Source organism: Sceloporus occidentalis, unplaced genomic scaffold (assembly GCF_023333645.1).
Source record: "Sceloporus occidentalis isolate IW3139 unplaced genomic scaffold, rSceOcc1.0.p SCAF_201, whole genome shotgun sequence".
In the NCBI taxonomy this organism is placed as follows: Eukaryota; Metazoa; Chordata; class Lepidosauria; order Squamata; family Phrynosomatidae; genus Sceloporus; species Sceloporus occidentalis.
Genome location: NW_028317181.1, coordinates 380,521 through 397,641, shown reverse-complemented (window position 1 = coordinate 397,641; position 17,121 = coordinate 380,521). Strand labels below are relative to the sequence as shown.

General features: G+C 46.3%; 1 pseudogene; it reads left to right on the top strand.

Annotated features, from left to right (window-relative positions):
• Positions 1-10,497, top strand: part of LOC149278102 (uncharacterized) — a 250,232-nt pseudogene extending 239,735 nt beyond the window's left edge.
• The last annotated feature ends 6,624 nt before the right edge of the window (positions 10,498-17,121 follow it).

The following is a 17,121-nucleotide window of genomic DNA, read 5'->3' as shown; positions in this document are numbered from 1 at the left end:
TCTCTGCCACCTCCTCCTCCGCCAACAGCCCCTCTTGTGGGCTTGCCATCTGCATATGCTCAAATCCTCAGATGGCAAGTCTGCATATACTGAGGGCAGACTGTACATTTCTTTACTGCTTGTCAGTGCACTTAAGCACTTCTGAATGTGTAAGCTGTTTCCCCCCAACAATCTGGGGAGTCATTTTAGCTACCTACAAAAGGATGCAAGGCTGAGCAGACCTTGGAGCTCCTGGCAGGAATCAAACTCACACCGTTTTGGCTGTGATGGCTGCAATACCTGCATGTAACCACTGCAACACCAGGCCTCCCTGGTGACTCTTCCAGGTTTTTGCTTGGTAACAGATATGGGAAAAGGCAGGGCCACCTCCGGTCCTCCTACGCCGGGTCATCCGCACTCGCATCTCACAGAGAACCAGGCCAAGCCATGGGGCTGCTGGCCAAGATGGCTCCCACTCCCATTCCGTGTATATAGAGCCTGGGCTGGCAATGGACAACAAGTAGAAGGCAGGTCACCCCACAAACACACACACAAACACACATGCGTCTCCCCAAGACCCAGCCTCTGCCTCCTGAGATGGCCGAAGGACAGGGCTAGTCCTGAAAGACCTTTTCCGTTCCTTCTCAGGAGATATAGCAAGAGACACTTCTCTAATCTTAGGGTTTTCTTGGTGGAGAGGAAGAAATCAGGGAGCAGAGAGGCAAAGCCTGAGTATGAGGGAGCTCCCTTGGAAGGCCTAAGGACTTTGACAGAGTCCTAACTGGCCTCTCTCTGTTTTCTTTGGCAGCATATCCCAAACCAGATCTCATCTCCCGTCTGGAAGGAGGAGGAGACCCCTTTGACCAGGGCTCCATGGAAGGAGAAGCACCTGCAGGTACTAGATGTTGGTCAAGAGAGGTCCTCAATGGGGATTAAGGGACAGTGGGCTTGGGAATGGTCTCAGCCCATGGCGTCAGTGGGGTTGGTGTCACCCGGTCCGTTAATTCATGACCTCTTCTTGTACCAGGCCATAAGAATCCTTAGTAATAGTTTTGTAATAATATTACTCATAAATTATAATTCCAATATATCACAGAATGAAATGGCAATACTATTGACATAAATAACTAGCAAAATTTAAATTATGCCATTGAATTATAATACCATATGCATAGCTGAAATGTCATTATTTATTTATTTTATTTCCAGGATTTATATCCCACCTTTCTCCCACAACGGGATTCAAGGCTGGTCACAACATTTTAAAAAGACAGAGCTAAAACATTGATTATAAAAGTTAAAACTAAATTAAATACTACTAACATTTAAAACATAGATTAAAAACAGCATAGTTTAAAACAGTAAAAATCATTAAACATGAAAAGAGCACACCCACCAAACGGCTGCCTAAACAGAAATGTATTCAGCTGCCTTTCTGGCAGAAGGAGAGCAGGGATTGGGACCAACCTGATGTCCTCCTGTGGCAGGGAGTCCCACCGTCTGGGAGCAGCCACCAAGAAAAAGGCTCTCTCCAGAGTCGTCCTCTCTAGACGCACCTATGGCGAAGCCACTGGGGCTGAGAGAAAGCCCTCTCCAGCAAACCTTAGTGCTTGGGATGACTTCTATGGGGAGATATGGCTCTTCAGATAGTCTGGACCCAAGCTGTCTAGGGCCATAGAGGTCAAGACCTGCCCCTTGGGTTCTGCCCGGAAACAGACCGGCTGCCAGTGCAGATGTTTCAGAGGGAGAGGCATGATCCCTGCAGCCAGCCCTGGTCAATAATAATAATAATAATAATATGTTTTATTTATAGACCGCTATTCCGCGATGATCATAGCGGTGTACAGTAAAATCGTAATACAATACAAAATACAGTTAAAGGAGGGAGAAGTCTCGTCCTTCAGGCAGTCCCTGATGTTGCTGGGTCTGCCTGATGGCTCCCTCTGAGGCCGAGATGACAGTTGAGGAGGGAGGGGCCTTGCCTGCAGCAGTTTGCACTCGCAGCAGTTTCTGAACAGGTCCCAAGGGCAGCCCCACACAGTGTGCGTTACAGTCGTCCAAAGGGGATGTCACCGAGGCATGTGTCACTGGAGCCACATTTGGCCTCTCAAGGAACTGGTGCAGCTGGCGCACTAGTTTCAACCGCGCAAATGCACTCCTGGACACTGCTGAGAGCTGGGCAGCCAGGTCAGACCTGAATCCAGGGACACCCCCAAACTGCAAACCTGAGACTTCAGGGGAGCCTGACCCCATCCATCAGAGGCAGATTCCCTGTTCCCTGATTTGGATTAAGCTTCAGTTTGTTTGCCCTTATCCAGGCCATTACTGACAGCAGAATCATAATAATATGAGCAAGGTGGGATTACAACATAATAAACATACAAAACACAGTAAAACAATAGATGAAGCCGTAAGCCCTCCCACCATTAGAAATCATAAAAATTCAACAATTAAAATAGTTATGTCAATAGCATAATCTAAAATAATCATAGAATCATAGAATCGTAGAGTTGGAAGAGACCACTAGGGCCATCCAGTCCAACCCCATTCTGCCATGCAGGAAATCCAAATCAAAGCATCCCTGACAGATGGCCATCCAGCCTCTGTTTAAAGACCTCCAAGGAAGGAGACTCTATCACCTTCCGAGGAAGTGCATTCCACTGTCGAACAGCCCTTACTGGAATAGACCATTAAAGGCAGATGGGGATTATCCTTCATCGGGAGGTCAGTCTGGGAAGGCCCATCGGAGGAGATCCGTCTTGACAGCCTTCTGGAAGGCGTCTAGGGATCTCCTCCAGCAGGTCGTTCCACACTTTCAGAGCAACAGAAGAGAAAGTCCTCTGGAAAGTTGCAGCTAATCTGGATTTTAGTGGCTGGAGTAGGTTCTTAGCAATAGCAATAGTAAGTTTATTTCTATACTACTTATCAGTGCACTTAAGCCAGTGGTTCCCAATCTAGGGGTCGGGACCCCTTTGGAGGTCGAATTGCAGTTTCACAGGGGTCGCCAGGGCACCGCATCCTAAAGAAAGGGCCTCCAAGCTAAGCTCATTAAAGCAGCAGCCACCTCCAGGCCTCTCATTTACTTAGCAACTGCCCACAGCATCCCTTTCCTTCCTCTATCATGAAGATAGAGCTCTGCAAAAAGGCAGAGAGACAGCATAGCCAATGAGTTCCAGTTTCACTATGGTGGGTTACAGACCGCCCGTTTGGGGCGGCCTGCACCCGCCCCTTTCCCCAGTGTATCGGGGCCTCAGCTGCCAGACCGGCAGCCTCCGAGGCCCCGATCCGCCGCTTTGCAGGCTGCGGGGAAGCGGCAAAAGGCTGCTTCCCCGCAGCCTGGAAAGGAGTGTCCTTGGGGCTTCAAGCCCCAAGGACACCCCGCAGAAGTGCGTCGCTGGGCGCAGGCGTCTGAAGGCTGCGCCCAGCGACGCAAAGCAGGAAGGAGCTCCGAAATGGAGCTCCTTCCGGGGTTGCGCAAAGGGTGCCACAGGTGCCCTGGCGCGGCCCCAATACGTCACAACCGCGCCACCTTGTTTGGAGGCGGTGCGGTCGTGATGTATTGATGGTGGCGGCCATGTGGAACGGCCACCGCCATTTTGTGCACGCGGAGCACGTTCTAGGGTTAGGGGGTGCGGAAGTACCGCCCCTTCCTAACCCTAATACGCGCTCTGCGCGTACTATATGGCCTGTTTGTAACGGGCCTTAGAACCACTACCCCTCTGCCCCTCTATGATGGGGCTTTCTGGTCAGGTTTCTTCAGAGGGGGCTGGCCATTGCTATCCTCTGAGGCTGTTTTTGTGATTAATCACTGCGCTTTATTTATGTTCAATTTGTAACAATGAAAACACAATTCATAACAGTAGCAAAATTAAAGTTATGAAAAAGCAACAAAAATAATTTTATGATTGGGGGTCACAACATAATGAGGAACTGTATTAAAGGGTCGCGGCATTAGAAAGGTTGGGAACCACTGACTTAAGCAATCCCTCAGCGGTTTTACAATGTGTAAGCTAATTGCCCCCGGCAATCTGGGGACTCCTTTTAGCGACCTCAGAAGGATGCAAGCCTGAGTCGAGCTTGAGCCCTTTGGCTGGCATTGAACTCGCAACCTTGCAGTTTGTGAGTGAGTGGCTGCAGGACAAGCATTCTTCCCCAAGGAACTGAGAGTCCAGAATGGATTGTATAGGGAGAGGCATTTCCACAAGTAGCCTGGGCCCAAGCCATGCAGGGCTTTAAAGGTGATGACCAACAACTTGTACTGCACCCGGAAGCTGATTGGCAGCCAGTGTTATATGGTCGAGCCTGGATTTGCCAGCAACCAGTCTGGCTGCCATGTTTTGGACTAACTGAAGCTTCAGGACTTGGCAGAAGGGTAGCCTCATGTAAGGCGTGTTGCAGAAGTCAAGTCATGAGGTTACCAGCGCATGTACCACGGCTTCTTGGTCCCTTTGGTCCAGGTAGGGCCACAGCTGGCATATCATTCAAAGCTGATAGCAGGCAGTCCTGCCCATCACATCTATCTGGGATGAGAACCAAAGGGACAGGCCCAGGAGGACTCCCAAGCTGCGGACACAGTCCTTTAGGGGAAGCGTGACCCTGTCCAGGACTGGTTGACAAATCTCCAACCCAGGCTTTGGGGTTTCTATAGCGAATACCTCTGTTTCCCCAGGATTCAGTTTGAGTCTGTTTTTCCTCATCCATTACTGACCTAAAACAATCATTCAGAGGAGAGATGCTTTCCTTAGTCACAGCAGCTGTCTGAGGCATGGAGAACCATATTTGGGTGTCATCAGTGTACTGATAATATTGCTCTCCGTGCCTCCGGATGATCTCTCCCAGCGGCTTCATGTAAATGTAAAACAGCATGGGGACAGGACGGCCCCCTGGAAGACACCTGACTTGAGCTCCCTTTTAGAAGAGCAACTGTCTCCCAGCATCACCATCTGGAATCTGCCCAAAAGATAGGACCAGAACCACTGCAACGCAATGCCCCTGATACCCAACTCTCTCAGGCGCTCCGGAAGGATACCATGGTCAATGGTATCAAAAGCCGCTGAGAGGTCCAAGAGCACCAACAAGGCCACACTTCCCCTGTCGATGCCCAGAAGGAGACCATCAACTAAGGCGACCAGGGCAGTCTCAACTCCGTATTCTGCCCTGAAGCCGGTTTGAAATGGATCTAGATAATCAGTTTCTTCCAAAACTGCTTGGAGCTGAGAGGCAACCGCTCTCTTGATCACTTTGCCCAAGAATAGAAGAAGGGAAACAGGCCTGTAGTTGTTTTTGTCCAGAGGGTCAAAGGGCTCCCCCCCCCAATAGCTGGAAATTGACCCTCCCTAAAAGATGCATTGGTTATAGATTGAAGGAGCACCTTTACTGCATCTCCTCCCTGGACGGCTAGCCATGAGGGACAAGGATCGAGGGAGCAGGTTGTCTTTTTCACACTACCAAGAAGCTAGTCCACTTCATCAGAACTCACAGATTTAAATTGATCCAGTTTAACATCGTCCGCGGAGTTGCTGGACACCTCTCTTGTCATCTCTGCAATATTGCCTGGGTCCAAGTCAGCTCTTATCTGTTGTTATTATTATTATTATTATTATTATTATTATTATTATTAACCTTTATTTATGAAGCGCTGTAAATTTACACAGCACTGATATTTTATCTGCAGATATTTATTTACAGATATTTTATCTGCAAAAAAGTCATTAAATGTGTCACAGCAGGCTTTAGTTGGTTCCAATAGAGAGTTTAGGGTGGGAGGCATCTGCGTCAGATTTTTAACACACTGAACAGCCCCACTGGATGAGATTTCGCAGACACAATATGTGCAGCGAAGGAGGATTTCTTTGCTGCATCCATCGCCACTCCATAGGAATCAAGGCAGTCCCTATGGCGTGTGTTGTCAGATAAAAGTCGAGCCTTTCGCCAGCAGTGTTCTAGTTGTTGCGCAGCCCATTTCATTTTCCGAAGATCTTCTGTGTACCACAATTTACGATTTGAAGCAGGCTGGAAAGGACGCTTGGGAGCGATTGTGTCTAGTGCCTCTGTAAGATTGGTGTTCCAGGTATTGACCAAGGCTTGGACAGAATCTCCGTCGTTGCCAATGATAGAACCCTCTAGGGCTTTCTGGAATCTGTCCAGTTCCATCAGCCATAAGTCCTCCAGGCCCCAGGGGGATCTGGGTGGTGGCCTTCAGTCCAGCATTGACCGGGAAATGGTCCATCCATGACAGGGCAGAGGTCTGAATTACTCCGTACTGAAGACCACATCGAGGGTATGACCTGCACAAAGTCTTGGCCTGGAGACTGATTGGGACAGGCCCATGTTTGTCATGGTGTCCATGACCTCCTGAGACGCACCCATTAGATCTGAAGAGCCTGACTTGAAGGGGATGTTGAGGTCCCCAGGATTAAAGGCCTGGGGACCTCATCATCCCCTTCAAGTCAGGCTCTTCAGATCTAATGGGTGCGTCTCAGCACCAGCTCTGAGACCAGGAGCCTCAGCTTGGCCAGAGAGTCTGTTAAGTAACGGGTGGACGGTAGCCAAGAGGATCCCCAGACTGACGCTGGCCTTCAGACTTGATGTGGTCTGTTTTCACGACAGTCTCCTGGTCAAAATAAGGTTGTTTTTGTGGACCAAGGCATCTCCCCCCCCCCCTTGCCCACTTCTCTTAACCTGCTCCTTGATGGCAAACCTGGCTGGGAGGGCCTAAGCCCAGGTTACGCTGCTATCGTCCCCAGCCAGGTTTCCGTAAAACACGCCAAGTCGGCTTTTTCCTCCAATAACAGATCGTATATTATATGAGTTTTGTTTTTGATCAACCTGGCATTACACAGGAGCAAGGAAAGGTTCTGTGGTATGGTTGGCACGCTCCCCAGTTCTTTTGGGGTAACAAGGTGAATAGAAAGTAAGATAGGTTTCAAGCACTGATCTCGCCTTCCCTTGTATTTATGTTTCATCTTGTTAACGCCGCGTCTCCCATTGCTCCGCACTACTCTGATTGCCACTCCATAGTTAACCTTGACTGCCTCCCGGTGTTTACTATCGTCAGTGTTTTTTCCCCATCTGCTCCCATCCTCTTCCATTAATCTCATTAATTTACCAAGAACAGCCTGAGCAGGTAGCCAAGATACTACTCCCCAATTAGTCCTCTTTCTAATATGCCAATATAGTTAGGCACACTATATATGACAGAGGGAGGAACATGCGTCAGGCCTAGTCTCCTCCACTGCTGGCAGATGGTGTTATGAGGGCAGGTATGGGACTCATATCATGGTGATGATATACCTGTATAATAATAATAGGTCCTGTAAGAAATAAACTTGCTTCCTCCTCAATATGACATCCCTTCAAATATTTAAACAGGGCTCTATCATATCACCTCTTAAGCTTCTCTTCTCCAGGCTAAACATAGCTCCCTAAGTCTCTCCTCATAGGGCTTTGTGGTTTCCAGACCTTCCACTATTTCTGGTCACCTTCCTCTGCACACGCTCCAATTTGCCCACATCCTTTCCGAATTGTGGTTCCCAGAACTGGACACAGTTTTATTCCAGCTGTGGCCGGGTTCAGCCCAGATATAGCTTCCTTGGAGTCAAGTGGGAAGGAGAGATGGAGCTGGGTGTCATCTGCATACTGGTGACACTGCACCCCAAAACCCTGGATGACCTCTCCCAGTGGTTTCATGGAGACGTTGGATAACTTTGCAGACAACACAGAACCCTGACAGACCCCACAGGCCAACTGTCAGGGGGTCAAACAGGAGCCCCCCAAGACCACCGTCTGAGTCCGTCCCTCCAAGGAAGACTGGAACCACTGCATAACTGTGCCCCCAATAAATAAATAAATAGAAAAACAATTAGTATGCAATAAACATATCCTACTATTAACATTTCTTCTTCAATCCTGATAAATCATATGCTTTTTTCATGTAGGGCTATAGTATATTACATCTTAACCACCTCTTCTCCAGGCTAAACATCCCCAGCCATTTCCTCAGCCTCTCCTCATAGGGCTTCATGGTTTCCAGACCCTTCATCAGGAAGACTCTCTGATGAATAGTCCCTGCTGTTAATGTCAGGCTGACCGGGAGGTAATAGTTTGGGTCCTCTTTTGTTCCACTTCTTGAAGATGGGGACAATATTTACTCTCCTCTAATCTTCTGGGATGTCTCCTGTTCTCCAGGAGTCCTCAAAGATTATTGCCAATGGCTCTGAGATTCCTTCTGCCCGATCTTTCCATCTGCTCTCCTCCATGAATTCACACACACATGTTGCACACAGCCAGCCCCAGCCATTGCCCTGACTGCCAAGATGGCCCCGCTCCCATTCCGTATTTGTCTAATTGCCCTCAGCAGGATAAAGACTCTAGTCCTGGCCTTGGTCCACCTTCCCTTTTCTGTCTGACCAGGGGCTTCCTTTGACTTGGGACAGATAGAAAAGACTGGCAGTAGGAAGTTCGTTTTCCCATTTCAGTGAGTCTTCTTCCTCTAGTCTATCTACACCTGTTGAAGAGGAAAGAGAGACAGACCTCTGTGTCTATTGGAGATAAGAGGGAAATTGGCCAGAATGGAATTGATTATTTCTTGGCTGAGCGAGTCTCATATTCTAAACAGAAGTAAATCACGTTAAAAGGAATGGGGAGATTACAAGATAAAGAAAGTAATTCAGATTGATTCTGTGCTTGGCTCCTAATTGGTTCTCCTTTTTCTTCAAGCAGGTAATGAGCAGCAGAGTAAGAACAATGAGGAGCTACCTGCGACGTCAATGGAAATGATGGAGCCTTTCATGGAAAAAGAGGAGTTTGAAAATGAAAAGGAACTGAAAAGAAAAAGGGGAAACGAAAGGAAAAATGGGGAGAACAACTCCTCTGCTTCCCAGGATGCCGAACTTTCTGAACATCTGACTTCAGGCTCTGATCAAGGAAAGTGTCCTGTCTGTGGGAGAATATGCAAATGTAAATCACAATTAAACACACATCTCAATGTTCCCACGGGGCAGAGACCATATAAATGCATAGAATGTGGACTGAGCTTCAGTCGGAGTGATAGTCTACATGTACATCAAAGAACCCACACAGGAGAAAGACCATATAAATGCATGGAATGTGGAAAGAGCTTCATTCAGAGTGGGCATCTATGTTTACATCAAAGAACCCACACAGGAGAGAAACCCTATAAATGCATGGAATGTGGAAAGAACTTCAGAGACAGTAGCTCATGCAGCAGACACCAAAGAACCCACACAGGGGAGAAACCCTATAAATGCATGGAATGTGGGAAAAGCTTCAGTCAGAATGGAACTCTGCATTTACATCAAAAAACCCACACAGGAGAAAGACCATATAAATGCATGGAATGTGGACTGAGCTTCAGTCATAGTGGAACCCTACATTCACATCAAAGAACCCACACAGGAGAGAAACCATATAAGTGCATGGAATGCTGGAAGACCTTCAGTCATAGTGGAAATCTACGATTACATGAAAGAACCCACACAGGAGAAAGACCATATAAATGCATGGAATGTGGAAAGACCTTCAGTTGGAGTGGAACTCTAAGTTTACATCAAAGATCCCACATGGGGCAGAGACCATATAAATGCATGGAATGTGGACTGAGTTTCAGTCGGAGTGATGGTCTACGTTCACATCAAAGGACCCACACAGGGGAGAAACCATATAAATGCATGGAATGTGGAAAGAGCTTCAGTCAGAGTGGAAATCTCAGTTCCCATCAAAGAATCCACAGAGGAGAGAAAGCATATAAATGCATGGAATGCGGAAAGCGCTTCAATTGGAGTGATAGTCTACTTTCACATCAAAGGACCCACACAGGGGAGAAACCATATAAATGCATGAAATGCTGGAAGAGCTTCAGTCATAGTGGAAGTCTACGATTACATCAAAGAACCCACACAGGAGAAAAAGCATATAAATGCATGGAATGTGGAAAGAGCTTCAATCGGAATGATAGTCTACTTTCACATCAAAGGACTCACACAGGAGAAAGGCCATATAAATGCATGGAATGTGGAAAGAGCTTCAGTCAGAGTGGACAACTATGTTTACATCAAAGAACCCACACCGGAGAAAGGCCATATAAATGCATAGAATGTGGGAAGACCTTCAGTCAGAGTGGAAATCTACGTTCACATCAAAGATCCCACACGGGGGAGAAACCCTATAAATGCATGGAATGTGGAAAGACCTTCAGTCGAAGTGGAAATCTGTGTTTACACCAAAGATCCCACATGGGGGAGAAACTATATTAATGCGTGGAATGCCGGAAGAGCTTCAGCCAGAGTAATAATCTACATTCGCATCAAAGAACTCAGATGGGGAAAACCAGCTAAATGTATGAAGTGCAGAAAGCTGTTCTGGAAAAGGATGAAAAATTGGAAAGTGGAGAGTTTAAACTACAATGGTTGCCATATTATCAGTTAAGGGAAAGAGAGAATATGAAGGGCTGGCAGCATGAAGGAGGGGATATCACAAGTTTTATGCACAGCTTGTAGTCATTTGATAGGTAAAATGTACAAATTGCTACTTATATTTGACAGTGAAGAAGAGCAGGTTAAAGAATATATAATTAATTGGACAAAATAAATTGGGACATAATATTTGAATGGATCAGTGGCAAAAGGTACAGGGAAAACCTGTACAAAATGTGCAGATTCAAGCGTCTGCGGATGACAAACCCCATTAGATTCTATGGCTGCCCTTTTGTCTGGCCCTATTTAATACCAGAGGACTTGAGGTCCTGTGGTTTTGGCCCTCAGCGGAGCATAAGGCTCTTTCGTACCTGAATCAAGAGAGTCAGCAGCTTAGGTCTAGTAACTTCTTGAGGAGAGTATAGACTTTGATTGTTTCGTTCCTTACAACTTGTACCAGAATGTAAACTTTGGGTTCTTCCATAATTTGTTGTTGGAGAAATATGGAAGTCTGGTTTGAATGTAATTATATAAATTAGAGAATATGGTAGTGGAGAAATATCATAGAATCCTAGAAAATTGGAAGAGACCCCAAGAATGGCCCTGATCCAGTCCAACCCCATTCTTCTGCCATGCAGGAAATCCAAATCAAAGCATCCCCATCGACAAATGGCCACTTTAGAGAAGGGGATGACTAAGCCTGTAGAGTTGGGTGGTGGAAGGGTGACTCCTTTGAGGGGAAAGGAATGTGGAGGGAAAGGAATGGTGAACATAGTAACGGCTCAAGTTTGGCGGTGCGCAGCCTTGGAGGAGCTGTGGCTCCCTTGATCCCACGCAGCCTGGACTTTCCTGATGGGATGGATAGCTGAGAAAGTAAAAGTGTGGGTTAAAATTAATTTTACTCTAGATGTTACTTGGTTTGATTGGGTTCATAAGCATTTAGTCTAATTCAAGGTTATGAATTGGTGGGAACAGGTAGGAATTATCTCACTGTTGTGAGGAAGCTTGCTGTCCATGGAGTGGTTCTCAAAACATCTTCTATGGGGGGAGATTTTGGATGAGGAGGTAATTAAGTTGCCAGTTATGTTTTTAGTGGGAATATAATAACCAATGGGGGTTGTTGTGGGGTGGGATGTTAACTGGGGCGTAAAATGGTCTAACTGTTATTGTAAGTTAGATCTGACCATAACACCATGCGCTGTGCCTTTTGTACAGTCTCTTTCTTGCAATAAAGTTTTTAGTTTAGAGGTCTGCTCTGAAATTTGACTTTCTTGATGAAGACTTTGGTTAGGCCTGTTTCTGACACAACGCATGGAGAGATTTAAGGATTGCGTAATGAGTGTGGAGAAAATGAGTTTTGCTCAGAGGTGAAGCTGGAGATAAACTGGTAAAAGAATGCATGACGAGGTGGGCCACAAAATATGGGCCATAATGTGCAAATCAATGTGTGGGATTTGTTCTTGGTCTAAGATTGGTGTGTTAATTCACACAATTTCAAAGGTTGTGTTTGTAAATGTCACCAGAAATGTTTCTGTTGGGTATTATGGATCTGGAATTGGAAAGCAAATATGAACCATAAGAACAAAATTTGCCCAAAAATGGGAATTAACCGAAGGGCCAACAATGGAAGAATCAATCAGCCAGGTTTACAGAGTTTGCCCCTAAAACTGAGGAAGCCTATAAAGAATAAACCAAAGGAGGATTTTTTGGAAACTGGAAACATTTTATTTATTTCTTGAGCAATAAGGGAATTAATGATGGAATAGTCTGCAATTTTGATTATTAGTAACTCTAGCAAGTAGATTTAGTCAGATCTGTTATGACAGAATAACAGTCTCAAGAATTTGATCAGGAGGGCTTTAAACTGAGATATGTAGGGGAGGGAGACCGTATTCTGGAAGCCAAAAGGGCTGGAGAAGATAGTCAAACTGTCATAGAGGGAACAAGGCAAACAGTGCAAGGACCCAAAAGTGGGAGGCAAAAGAACTTGCACAGGCAGCAAGTAAAGGGAACACATGGTCTTAAATGTCTCTACACTAATGCACAGAGCATGGGAAATAAGCAAGATGAACTCGAACTCCTAGTACAGCAAAGCAAATATGATATAATAGGCATCACTGAAACCTGGTGGGATGAGTCTCATGATTGGAATGTGGAAATAGAGGGGTATAAGCTTATTAAGAGAAATAGGCCAAACAGGAAAGGAGGAGGAATAGCACTATATGTCAGAGATATTTACGCCAGTGAAGAGATCCTGGACATCAATCATGGAAGCCAGGTGGAGAGCATCTGGATAAGAATCAAAGGGGAGGGAAACAACAAGGGTGTTACGGTGGGAGTCTACTACAGACCCCCAAGTCAGACTGAGGAATTGGATGATGCCTTTCTAGAACAGATGACCACACACTCAGAAAGGAGAGATGTAGTGATGGGCGAGGATTTTGCTGAGTTTGACTTCCAGCAAGGTCTAATACAGAGGTAGGCAACCTTTTTGACTCGGGGGCCGGGTTGGTGTCCCTCAGATCTCACTGTTTCAAAGTGTCCCTATTCAGAATGTCACTGAATAAAACAACAGACTGAATGGTAGAGCCTTGTATGGAAAAAGCTTTCCCTGGTAAGCTGTGTGTTATCCGACAAGGCACTCCTAGACTCTCATTTGAAGGCCTATGGAGTGGCAATAAGTGCAGCAAAGCACTCGTTCTATGCTGCACGTATTGCGTCCACGGAGTCACGTCCGGCAGAGCTGTTCAGGGTAGTGAGGGAGCTTACCCAACTGCCCCCTCCCTGAACCCCATTTTGGAACCATCCAAGGCCTGCTGCGACGAGTTTAACAACTTCTTCGTGGATAAAATCTCTCAGATAAGGGCTGATCTCGACGCCAGTATTTCTTCAGGATCCAGAGTAGAGGTCTCCAGAGCTTCCGTGGACTCAATTGTACTGGATCATTTTGAGTCAGTGAGTACTGAGGAAGTGGACAAGATCCTTAGAAGTGTTAGTGTCCCTCATGGCTGGCAGCTCAGGGGGGAACAGCTATAACTATTATGTTACGCCGTATAATTAATTCATCTTTTAGGGAAGGGCGATTTCCATCCAGTTTGAAATTGGCCACTGTAAAACCACTGTTAAAAAAGCCCTCCCTAGACCCCCTGATTCGAAGTAATTATCGGCCTGTTTCGCTGCTGCCTTTTTTGGGGAAGGTGATCGAGAGGGCGGTTGCTTTCCAACTTCAAGCGGTCTTGGATGAGATGGATTTTCTAGACCCATTTCAAACTGGCTTCCAGGCGGGCTATGGAGTTGAGACTGCCATGGTCGCCTTGTTTCGATGATCCCCGTCTGGGCATGGACAGGGGAAGCGTGTCCCTGTTAGTGCTTTTGGACATCTCAGCGGCTTTTGATACCATTGACAATGGTATCCTTCTGGAATGCCTGAGGGAGTTGGGTATCGGGGGCACTGTGCTCCAGTGGTTCCGATCCTACCTTTTGGGTAGATTCCAGATGGTGCAGCTGGGGGACTTACATCTGGGGTCCCTCAGGGAGCAATCTTGTCCCCCATGCTATTTAACATTTACATGAAACCGCTGGGAGAGATCATCCGGAGACATGGGGCGCGGTGTTATCAGTACGCTGATGACACCCAAATAGTATTCTCTGTGTCTCCAACTGATGCAGTAACCAGGGATGGCGTCTCTCCTCTAAATGCCTGTCTGGAGTCGGTAATGGGCTGGATGAGGGAAAACAGACTCAGTTTGAATCCAGAGAAAACGGAAGTACTTGTGGTAGGTTCCCTGGGTCCGGGGAAGGAAATTTGTCCACCTGTCCTGAACGGGGTCACGCTTCCCGTGAAGGACTCAGTTTGCAGTCTGGGGGTGCTTCTGTCAGGAGTGCTTGTTATCAGCTTCGGCGGATACGCCAGCTGTGACACTACCTGGTCTGGGAGGACCTTGAAACGGTGGTACATGCTCTGGTAACCTCTCAGTTGGATTTCTGTAATGCGCTCTACATGGGGCAACCCTTGTACCAAACCCGGAAGCTTCAATTAGTGCAGAATATGGCAGCTAGGTTAGTCACTGGATGCTCCAGGACTAGCCACATAACACCCATTCTGCAAGATCTTCATTGGCTGCCCGTTTGCTTCCGGGCCCAATACAAGGTGTTGGTAATGACCTATAAAGCCCTAAATGGCTTGGGCCCAGGGTACTCGGAGGACCGCCTCTCCCCATATAATCCACCCCGCTTTCTCCGATCGGCCGGGAAGCAATTGTTGAGGGTTCCTAATACGAAGTACATCTCGACTGCACAGAGGGCATTTTCCAACTCTGCCCCACAGCTTTGGAACTCTTCCCGGTGAGCTCCGCTCGGCTACCTCCCTTGACCTGTTCAGGAAGAAGCTGAAGACCTACCTCTTCCAACAGGCCTTCCCCTAGGCGTTGTGACATCTGTTCTCCCCCCATTACACGTTCACTTTTAAGCTAGTTTTTGTTGTGGTTTTTAATGTTTGCAATTTTTTTTTTATCGTGTTTTTAAATGGTGTTTTAAATTTGGTGTAGTTTCGTGTGTAAATTGTACATTGTTTTGTGCTCTTGTTGTAACCCGCTTTGATCTCTTTTGGAAAAGCGGGCTGTAAATAAACAGTATTATTATTATTATTATTATTATTATTAGATAATTGTGATGAGGTAGATGGATTGGGATGCAGAAACAACTACAACTAAGAACATTGACCCATTTTAGCTCTAGCACCTCATTCCAAATTTTCTTTGTTTTAAATGTAGAATTAAAGAAGATCGGAAGAAGCCTCTTTGTTTTTACAGTTTTTTAATTGTCCCAATATTCATCAGACGTCTTGTGGCTTTTAGTATCAGCCAATGAATCTTTGCTTTCCTGTATCTTGAGGAAGCAATGAAATAGTGATGCGAATGGTATATGTCTATGTGAGCAAACGTTTAGAGTTCAGAGGACCCATAGCTCTGCTGAATTTGTTATGAAAGACAGACTGCAGTCTTCCTCCCGCCCTTTAGCATCAATCAGCCAGGACTGAGGCTATTTGTGTCATTGTTTGAGAAGACAGGTATTGTCACTTACACTGTTGTTGTAGGTTTAGGTGAAGCAGTGTCTGGACTGATGGTAAGGTTGCTAACTAAGCTCAGACCACTGTCTGCCAAACCTATTGTCTCTTGTAAAACATTGTCCCTTCGGGGGGGCCAAGCCAAAAAAAATAATTAAACATTTTTTTAAAAAATAAATAAATAAATAAAAGAACCTGGACAAATGTAGGACAAAAAATTAAAATGGAGGACACTTTTTTACTAAAAAAATGGAGGGCACGCAAAAAAATCTGCTGATTTTTTAAAAAATTTTAATATAAATGCATGTTTCTGAGGCTTCTATAGACAATTGCCCCCTTGCCCACCGCTTGCCCCTGCTTGCTCCTCCTTGCCCCCCTTGCCCAATGCTTGCCCCGCACGCTTGCGCGGGAAGCCAAAGGCCCCGGCGGCAATGTGTGGCAGGGCAGGCTGGGGCCGGTCCCTAGGCCTCGGTGGGCCGCATGCAGCCCATGGGCTGTAGGTTGCCGACCCCTGGTCTAGTAAATTCCTCACTTGCCTGGAATACAGTTTCATGGTCCAAAAGGTGGAAGAGGCAACAAGGGGGTCAGCTATTTTGGATCTGATCCTAACCAACAAGGATGACTTGGTTAATGGGGTGCAAGTGGTGGGATCATTAGGTGGAAGTGACCATGTTCTCCTGGAGTTTGTTATACAATGGAGAGGAGAAGCCAGGCAGAGTCAAACACACATCCTAGACTTTAGGAGAGCGGATTTCAGTAAACTTAGAGAAGTATTGAGGGCGATTCCATGGTCAGGAATACTAAAAGATAAAGGAGTTCAGGACGGATGGGACTTTCTCAAAAGGGAGATACTGAAGGCACAATTTCAGCAAAGAGTAGATGAATACCTTGTTAATCTAAATGAATTTAAGTCTCCAGGACCAGATGAACTACATCCAAGGGTACTAAAAGAACTGGCAAAAGTAATATCGGAGCCATTGGCCATAATAGTCTTTGAGGACTCCTGGAGAAGAGGAGAAATCCCAGCAGAATGGAGGAGGGCAAACGTTGTCCCCATCTTCAAAAAGGGGAAAAAAGAGGATCCCAACAATTATCCTCCAGTTAGTCTGACATCGATACCAGGAATGATTCTGGAGCAGATCATTAAACAGAGAGTCTGTGAACATCTAGAAGGCAATGCCATCATCACAAAAAGTCAACATGGGTTTCAGAGAAACAAGTCATGCCAGACAAACCTAATCTCTTTCTTTGATAAAATTACCAGCTTGGTAGATGAAGGTAATGCTGTGGATATAGTATATCTTGATTTAAGTAAGGCCTTTGACAAGGTTTCCCATGACATTCTTGCAAACAAGCTTGTAAAATGTGGGCTAGACAAAGGAACTGTTACATGGATCTGTAATTGGTTGACCGGCCGAACCCAAAGGGTGCTCAACAATGGCTCCTTTTCATCCTGGAGAGAAGTGACCAGTGGGGTCCCACAGGGCTCTGTCCTGGGCCCAGGGCTATTCAACATCTTTATCAATGACCTGGATGACAGAATTGGGAGCATACTTATCAAATTTGCAGATGACACCAAATTAGGAGGAATAGCTAATACCCCAGAGGACAGGATCAAGATTCAAAATGACCTGAATAGACTAG